Genomic DNA, 9,308 nt, shown 5'->3' on the forward strand with positions numbered 1-9,308 from the left:
AAATCGTTTTTATGTTTTTTTAATAAAATTAAAGATAATTATCATATTTATTCCTCCTTCGTTCTTACTTAAACAACACACATTACTCTTCAAGCAAGATAGATATCTCTAAAAGTTAGAGAGATATCTCTTTAGATTTTCAAAAAGAGATATCTTTCTAAGCTAATGAGATATCTCTTTAAATTAATTTTCCAGTCATCCTTAAAATAAAATAATTAAATCTTTCCTTTAAAACGAAAGCAAAACAGGAAGTAAAGTTTATTGCACACCAAATTAACAAAAATTGAGCTAAACATAGTTTAACTGTTAATAAACTAGATTTATCGACTGTAAACTAAAGGTTAAAAACCGTGAACTATAGTTAACGAATCGCTAACTGTGGTTTTCGTCTGTAAACCTATATTAAACGGCTGTTAACTATAGTTTACGAATGCTAATCTAAGTTCATCTGTCTGTAATAAAACATTAACAAACAATTTAGTTGATAAACATAGATTTACGTCTGTAAACTATAATTTACAATTATCGTGAACTATAGCTAAGACTTGTTAATCATAGTTTCACAAATCAAAAAACTATATTTATCAGATCGTTAACAAGTTTAGAGTTGTAAACCATAGTTTACAAATTGTGAAACTGTATTTATCAGATAATCTATGTTTTCAATTGCAAATGATTGTTTTCAGTGTTAATTATATTACACAGTTCGAAACATAGATTGTCGCGTTAATTATGGTTTACAGATCTATGTAAAATATAGATTACCGTAGTTATCTAAAGTTTACAGTCCGTAAACTTTAGTTTACAATCGATATACCTAGTTTATAGACTGAAAAACTATGTTTAGCTCATTTTTGCGAATTTCGCGTGCCATAAAAATTTTTGTAATAATTTCCTTTATTAGCAAAAAGACTGAGAATACATAACCCAGAATAATATATGTAGACAAAAATGCTACATATCCCTTGTTTGAAACAACAAATAATAATGGCAACTTCATTGTTAACACCAAGATGATGTGAAATTCTCTTTAAAATCCAAAAGGAAATTAACGTGATTCTGGTTTACTTATTTCTCGATGAAAAAAAATAAGATAATGGGAGAACGATCAGTTGTCAAAAGACATTCTTGCACTAACATACATGAATGGTACATGTCACTTCTTTTCAAACAGTCAGTACATTCTACTTTGATGAATGGAGTAGACAATACATCGTAACAAGTTCAAATCTTTTATTGGAAACCACTGTTTTGAACCACTTGAGAAACAAGGCAACTTAAAAAGCTTGCTTTCGATGCTGATTGATTTTCACAATAACTTTATTGATTAAAATTATATCGGTGACGGAAATGCCTTGGTATTTATTAAAAAAAGGGGGCGTATAAGGCGTGGACAATCCCCCGCTCTGAGACAAAATATTTCTCAATTTTTGAAATTCACAGAAAATTCATATTTTCTAGAATTATGCTCTTAGTATTGTCATCTTCAAAACATTTTATTATTTTATTTTACTGAACGACTAATTATTTCATAATTATTATTTTAAAGTTGACAGTTAAGCATAATTTTCGGAAAATGGGTTTACTAGAGCTATAAAAAATGAATTCTGAACATGCATGAATGGGTCAAGTCTCCAATCTTCGTTAATGCTTAAATGACGGAAACGTAAATGTGAAAGGACAAGTGCACATAAGCAATACTTAATGGGCCCTTTTTATGTGCCATTTTACTTCAGAATATATTACCAAATCGTTCTCTATTTGTAATAGTTAGATACTAGTGGATATTTCTAATCAAAAAGCATGTTAAACAAGCGCCACTTAAATCAGCATGGATTTGAAACAATTGAATATTTTGAAAGGCCTATGGATACCCAAAAAATCCGTAAAAATCGTACCGAACCTTCTTTTAGTTTCGTTTATGTAAATCAAGGGAATAGATATTTAAATCGATACTTAAACAATCTGATGGTGGATCATAGTCGGGCGCGTTTGCAGAATGATATTTCTTGCGCAAAACCTGTTTTTAAATATATGGAATGAAGTTGTGTAGTTGCCTGTATCTAAAATGATTAAGCTAAGAAATTGGTACTCTTGCATTTGAAAAATTACTAAAATAGTTTCATTGAATTTGAAATTAAAAAAAAGTGTTACAGGTGGCTTTCAATACCTGTTTCATTGTCTTCCATGAAGGTTAAAAATGTTTGACACTTTGTGAACGACACTTAGATCTCCTTACCTTCCCGTGTTCTTAAAAACAAATACATACAAACATCTCTAAGCGACACGACTTTGACTTACTGAAACAAAACCTGCCTATAATTTACAGTGAGCACTTTTGAGGAATGTTTACCTGGGTAGAACTCACGTGACTATCAGTATTTTAAATAATTTATTCCACACGTGGGTTCAACATGGGTCATACAGGTAAATAGCTCTCACTTGCTATGGGAAAAACATTGTACTTTTTATACATTTTTAATATTTAAGTACGAGCCTAATCGTGTGCAAATTTCATACTTTCACACAAGTTTTATAAATGTAATATGCGTCTTTTGTCATTTGCACAAGTTTGCACAACGTTAGGCTCATAGTTAAGGTCATACGCATAGTTTGAACTTTTTTTGGGTTCTTCCCTGCAGTTGAAGAGTTCCACTAAATGAAGGACCTGTGTGCAATAGTTTAATGTCTATATATGGATTTGTACATCTCTTCTAAAACAATTTTTGATAAATTAAAATCTAGAATTTGTCTTTTATAATTTTTGTATATTTTTATTTGAAAAATTCGATATCTTTTCAAAACCTCTGGTAAGGCGAGCTGATTTTTTGTCTATGAACATGTAATTATATTATAAGTTTAAAGAACTATATGCGGTATATTGCATATATTTGCCCCCCCCACAAAAGTCAAATTTTGAAAACTTCCTGAAATGTACTGAATTCAATAAATTGTATGAGAAATATAAATTTACAGAATATATTATTGTTTCAAAGTAGTTTATTCACAATTTTTGTTTTTATGACGTCACAAACTAGACCGATTTTATATCCTTTTTCAGAAAGAGGACAAAATGGACAAAATTTCAACAGTTTTAGCTTTAAAAGTTATAGAGCGCAAGTTTGTTCCGGAACAATATTTACATATTTCATTGATACTATCATTCTACAAATTATATCAAAATATTGAGTCTGAACACACATGCGCTCGGTGACTTTTACTCAAAATATCGACGAAATATGTACATTTTTCTGTAGAATTCATTAAAAACTGAAATCTACGTCATGTTTGTGACGTCATTTCATACATATGACGTCATTACTTATGAAAATATTCAGTGCGTTGAAGTCAGCATATACCCCCCTATTTAAGAACATAATTAAATAATTCTCCATCAAAGTTTTGTTTGGGGGGCAAATATCGGTTATTACCGAATAAAGTTCTTTGGAATATATTTGAAATCTATCAGTAGGTAAGGTACGTTGCGTATGTCCTTAACAAAGGCTTTGAAATGAATGACCGTTCTCGATTTATATACTATAGAAAATCGCCAATGTCGGCTGACCAATACCACATTGTAGAGTTTTGTTCTTTGTATATTCGTGGATTTCAGCGCTAAAATTTGGTTTAGATATCAATTAATGATTTGAGATGAAAATTTTTGCTTAATTTGATTTTTTTATTTTTCCACATTTTACCGGGGCCCATAAGTGCACTCGTTCTTTATTTCATTCGTCCAAAAAAAATGGAATATAAACCCGTTCTATATGAAAATCGAAAATTTTTGGAAAAAATATACATTTCAAATAACCCATTCATTTAAATCACACAGACTATGATGATTCATATACCGGTACTTCGTAGCGTAGTGGTTAAAGCAGTCGGTCTTGTACCAAACCCTGGGCTATGGAGAGGGTTCAAATCATTTTTTCTGTTTTATTTTCACATATCGTAAACACATGAGTGATAAATAAATTATTAATAAAATATTAAAACAATGAAATGTGTAAAAGATGATATAGACAATATAATTTTGAAAAATATAACTGTTAGAATTGAGAGGTGTCTTTTCTCAGAGCGGGGGATTGTTTTCGCCTTGTACGCCTCCATTCTTTTATCTTTTTGTGTGCATTTTTTTTTCAAAAAAAAAAGAATGGTTCACGGTAGGTCATTCAATAAAAATATGGAAATAGTTTCCTTTATATTAGAATGCATTTTTCCTTGTTTATTTTAAAATGTCTTGAATAGAATTACAAAAAACACATGAAATGAGGCAGCAAAGGTCATCTTATGTTTCACTATTATTTTCTAAGATAAACAGTTTTTTTTATTGTTTTGTGAGTTTCTGGGTGCCTCCTAGGTTGATTTAATAAAAACCTATTGCAAACTTCAGATAAGTTCAAAAAACCTTTTATTTTTGAAAACACTCTTAATGCACATTAAATGAATTTAGAATGTTTTTCAGAGAATTTTTTTTTATCTGTAAATCGTAGCAAACAATAGACATGCAGGGAAAACACGGTAAAATATCTTTCTGACAATTAGTAAAAAGTTGAGAAAAAAACAATTTTAATTCAGTGTTCTTCCCTATAGAAGCAAAATATAGAAATTTCAACAAAAAAGATTACGAAGACTCTTTTTGCGCCAGTTTGCAACAATACATCAGGACATTTTTGGCTCATTGTTCTTCCTCTATTCAGGGCATAAATAGACATATCAAAAATGTTTACGGAATTTGGAATTTTTTTATATCATTTTTGTTTGAATAATAGTGATCAGTTTCCGCTCAGTTACTCAGACCACTCTGAACATTGCTGATAGATATGATGTATCTGTACACGTAGATCCCTACAAATAAACATATTCTCTTTATTATTAAGAACTTTTCTTGAATTAAAATTTATCTTTAATGACCTTATTGACCTCTCTGAATATTTCCTTATATAGAATATATTATTTTATAAATATGATATACATGTACATGTTTCCCGGTCTATGCATATATGTTTTTTTTCAATTATTAATACATGTATGACCGTGCAAAATATACATTTTGCACATGTATCGGTCTAAAAGTTTTCAATAAGTTATTGAATACATTTACTTAAAAAACTTAATTATTTCTAAAATTAGATGAAATTTACGTGAATATATTCAATGATTTTGCATTAAATATTCTCTTCAGACAAGCATTTAAGAAGTAATAAAAAGAGCAGACCTATATATGTATTCATATGAAACAGAACTTATTAAAAATCTTACACTTGAGAGAAAGAAAACACTTGCTGTGGCCTTCAACTCGGTATTTAGCAGGTCTGGACGATTTCTAAATATGGAAGTCAAGAACGATAACAGAAAATTGCTATAAATGTACATCAAGTACACGTAATAACGTAATAATTTTTTTGCCCAATCAGACAACAGCATTTTTACACACCCCAAAACATATTTTAAAAGAACAAAAAGATATAACACGTGCTTTTGTTTTTTTCCTCAAAAACATTTTTTTAACAAAAATCTGTAGAAGTAAGATGAAAACTTTTGAAGAATAAGGTATTCCCCACATTTTTACCATGAACAACCTTGACATTTTTATCTGGTAAAGAAAAAAATGCACGATAGAATGTAATCGTTTACAGAGGTATAGATCGCACCAGCAAGTTTTTATCAAGTTCAATTATAACATTTACCAGAATATATATGATAGTATATATGATTTTGCTTAGCCGTCCGATTTTCATCGATAATGCTTATATTTAATGTGTATAGATCAACTCACACAAGTGTTTATCGTATGGACGATACACATATAGTTTTGAATTCACGGGTTTCATGAGCACCGAATACTTAGCTGTGCAGACTTTAAATGGGCATAAGGAAAGGTGTATAACGTGGAGAAAAGAGAATCCCGTAATTATACATGAATGCGTTTTATCCCAATATCTTACTTCGCATATCAGAAACTGCACGGACTACTAGTATTCTGTAGCAAACACTCAAAAATGATAAAGACTAATATCTTTTGGACAAACACCACCAAATGTTTTCTCATAGACTTTCATACAGACTTGAGCCCCTGTCACTCATACATATATTGCATTTTGGGCAAATGACCTTTTCGCCGTGAAAGTTCGAGATACTGAAAAACAATACATGCCAGAGAAAATATACCGTGCCGTTGAACTTTTACTTTCAATTTCCATGTGTTTACAAGTAGGTGCGTTTACCACCAAATGAAAACCTCTAACCAAAGTGCATCCCTCCCTTCCAATTTTTACCTGTAACTCCTATATACCTCAAAGAAACCCAAGTCTTGATATGAGATTTTTATCAACTTTATTTCACTTGTCAAATACATAACAAGTTTTTTCTCTTATTGACCAATCACGTGCCAGGTAGCATTTTCTCCTCCGCACAACTTTGCATGTCCAAAATGGCTGCGCCCATGTATTTGTTTATGTAGGGGTTTTTCCTATATTTTCGATAAGATTTTTACGTCAGGCTCTAAAAACTGAAAATTTACCGTATTTATATCTATTTTTAACGTACGTTAAACTTTTGGGATTGCTACCTCCTAGAGACAGATTTTTTTTATTCCCTCTTAAAACGTATTCTAAGCTTTCAAGTCGTGTTTGTTCACGGTAGAATTGTTATAAATATTATATTATTCCCAAATGCGTATAAAGTTTACAAAAAGTTTGTTCTAAAAAAAATTTGAGCAAAAAACTTAAAATCCACATGTTTTATTTATTTTCTCCTGGGTTTGTCTAAATGCTGTTATCTGGATTAGTGCCTTGTTTATTCTGTGTCTTTATTGCAATTCACGGTTATCGTTCTTGACTTCCATATTTAGAAATCGTCCAGACCTGTTTAGATATACCGATGATGTCTCATCAATCAACAATAGTTACAATAGTTATTTCCTTTGCCATGTCGTTACGCTATATCTCAGTGAGCTTGATATTAAAGATACCGCAGACTCTTATGCATCTGTTTCATACTTGGATATCGTACTAAACAAAGACGTTAATAGAAACCTTACAACAAAGCTTTACAGCTCAACGCACTTTTTAAACTCACATGGTTTTTCACGCAAATTTTTCCCTCTTTTTTGGTTTGTTGAGTTTTTCTAGGTTTGATTTTTTTCTTTTTGAATTTGACCCCTGATTTTAATTCGCCTTTTAAGTCTAAAATGCATATGCATGGCATAGTCCAACCATCTAGTGATGGAAAATATCACAGGTACTTGTGGTACTTGGAGAAAATCCCCACTGTCTGATGTTCCTTTCAGTGAAGTAAGTGCAATTTTCCCAGAAGATTTTTTTGTCCTTTCAAAAACTGCAGACTGTATTAAATTAGGTCATTTTACTGGTGACATAATAAACAATAACAAAGTAATGATTGAAATTTCTCTGAAAAGTGATAAAATTTGGTATATGAATATTCGTGGAAGAACTATTAAACCAGTAAGTCTTGGCATCAATGAACAAAATGAACATTACAGTTTCAGCACAATATTCCAAATTATAAGCCACCTTTCTTTTTGCAAAGGGGCTGAGAAAATTGGGGAAAATAAAAAGAAAACTACCTTTTTTGAAGAGCACTTGTCCAAAGTTGGTGATGAAAATTTCAGCAGTATTTGCTTCCGCTCAAAAAACTGTATTAATGTTTTACCAATTCAAGCTGCGACAAATATTTCATTTATCTGTACCTTTTGTAAAATAAAAAAAAAAAACTCCAGAGATCAACTAAATATAAATCTGATAAAAATGAAGAACAGTCTGAATCAAATGTTGAAAAAAAAATCATTCTTCAAAAATACAAATAATTGCAGATGCAATCCAAGTGAACTCTGTGTGGAAAGTGATGATTTGCATAATACAGTTACATTGTGTGAAGCAGACAATAAAGACATGTCTGAACTGTTGAGCAAAATTTTTCCTGATTGTACTGACAAAATGAAAACATTTTTAAAGTCACAAAAAATAGCACTTGATAGACATCCCAATGGGAGAAGGTGGAATAGGGATGTAGTGCGGTTATGTTTAAATTTGTGGTGTAGAAGCCCTCGTGGTTACACAGATTTAAGAAATAGCAAGTTTTTGGTTCTTCCCTCTCAAAAACTCCTACAAAGACTTAAAAATCAAGTTCATCAAGAGGCAGGATTCTCTAAAGAAGTGCTTCATTGGATGAGGAATGAAGCCCAGCTGAAGAAAATTCCACCAGAGGGGTTAGAGGGCGGCCTAATATTTGACGAAATGTCTGTTTAATCAGACCTACAATTCAAGAAAAAAGATGGTGAAATTCAATAAATTGGATTCTCAGGATGCACTCCTGAGTCCATTGTGTTTAACCAGATCTCGTCAAGTAAAAGACAGTTACCTTTAGCAACACATGCCCTCCAACTCCTTTTTTTTGGGTTTAAAGGGTTCAGATTCCCATTTGCCCATTATCCCTCAACTACAGCCTCAGGACATGAACTTTCCTTGTTGCTTTGGGAATCTGTGAATATGTTATCAAGTTTTGGTTTTAAAATACAGTATATAAGTACTGATGGGGCTCAGTCCAACAGAAACTTATTCAAGCTTTTACTAACAGAATTTAGCACAATGAACCAAGTAACCTGCTCATTCAAAAACATATATTGTCTAGATAACCCCCAAATTTTTTTCATAATGGATATCTCCCATGTGATAAAATAAATTCGCAATAACATATTGAAAAGTGGTAATGATGCTAGCTGCAAGAGACATTTAATGCTCGGTGATAAGTACATTGAGTGGAATCATTTTAGGAAAGCTTATATATGGGACATATCATCTCATGCATTTCCAGTACCCCATAAATTATCCTAAGAACACTTGTTTATGACACCTGAGGCCAAAATGAGGAATCACTTAGCTGAGGATGTTCTAGATGGGAATATGCAACATCTCATGGAACTTTATCAAGAGAGTCTTGGTTCAGAAGGGTCACAACTGGATGTGACAGTTAAACTCCTAAAATGTACTAGAGTCCTCATTATAAACTTCAGAGATACTAGACCTGTCACTGATATAAGTGATGATCGTTTGAAAGAAAATCATGATGCAATGGATTGGTTCGTACAGTGGGAGAATAGCATAAAAAACAACAAAACAATAAAAAAATAAAGAAAAGCATTTAATTTCACACCAGACTAGACAAGACATTATATCATCTGAGCTTGGTTTTGAGGAGCTTTGTCTTTACAAACTGAAAAAATCAAATGCCTCCATTATTCTATCAAGAACAAACAGTGATGTTGTAGAAAATGTTTTTTGTCAACA

The sequence above is a fragment of the Saccostrea cucullata genome, unplaced genomic scaffold (genome assembly GCF_032062105.1).
Source record: "Saccostrea cucullata isolate Sc308-1 unplaced genomic scaffold, CSIRO_AGI_Scuc_v1 ctg4704, whole genome shotgun sequence".
Classification (NCBI taxonomy): Eukaryota; Metazoa; Mollusca; class Bivalvia; order Ostreida; family Ostreidae; genus Saccostrea; species Saccostrea cuccullata.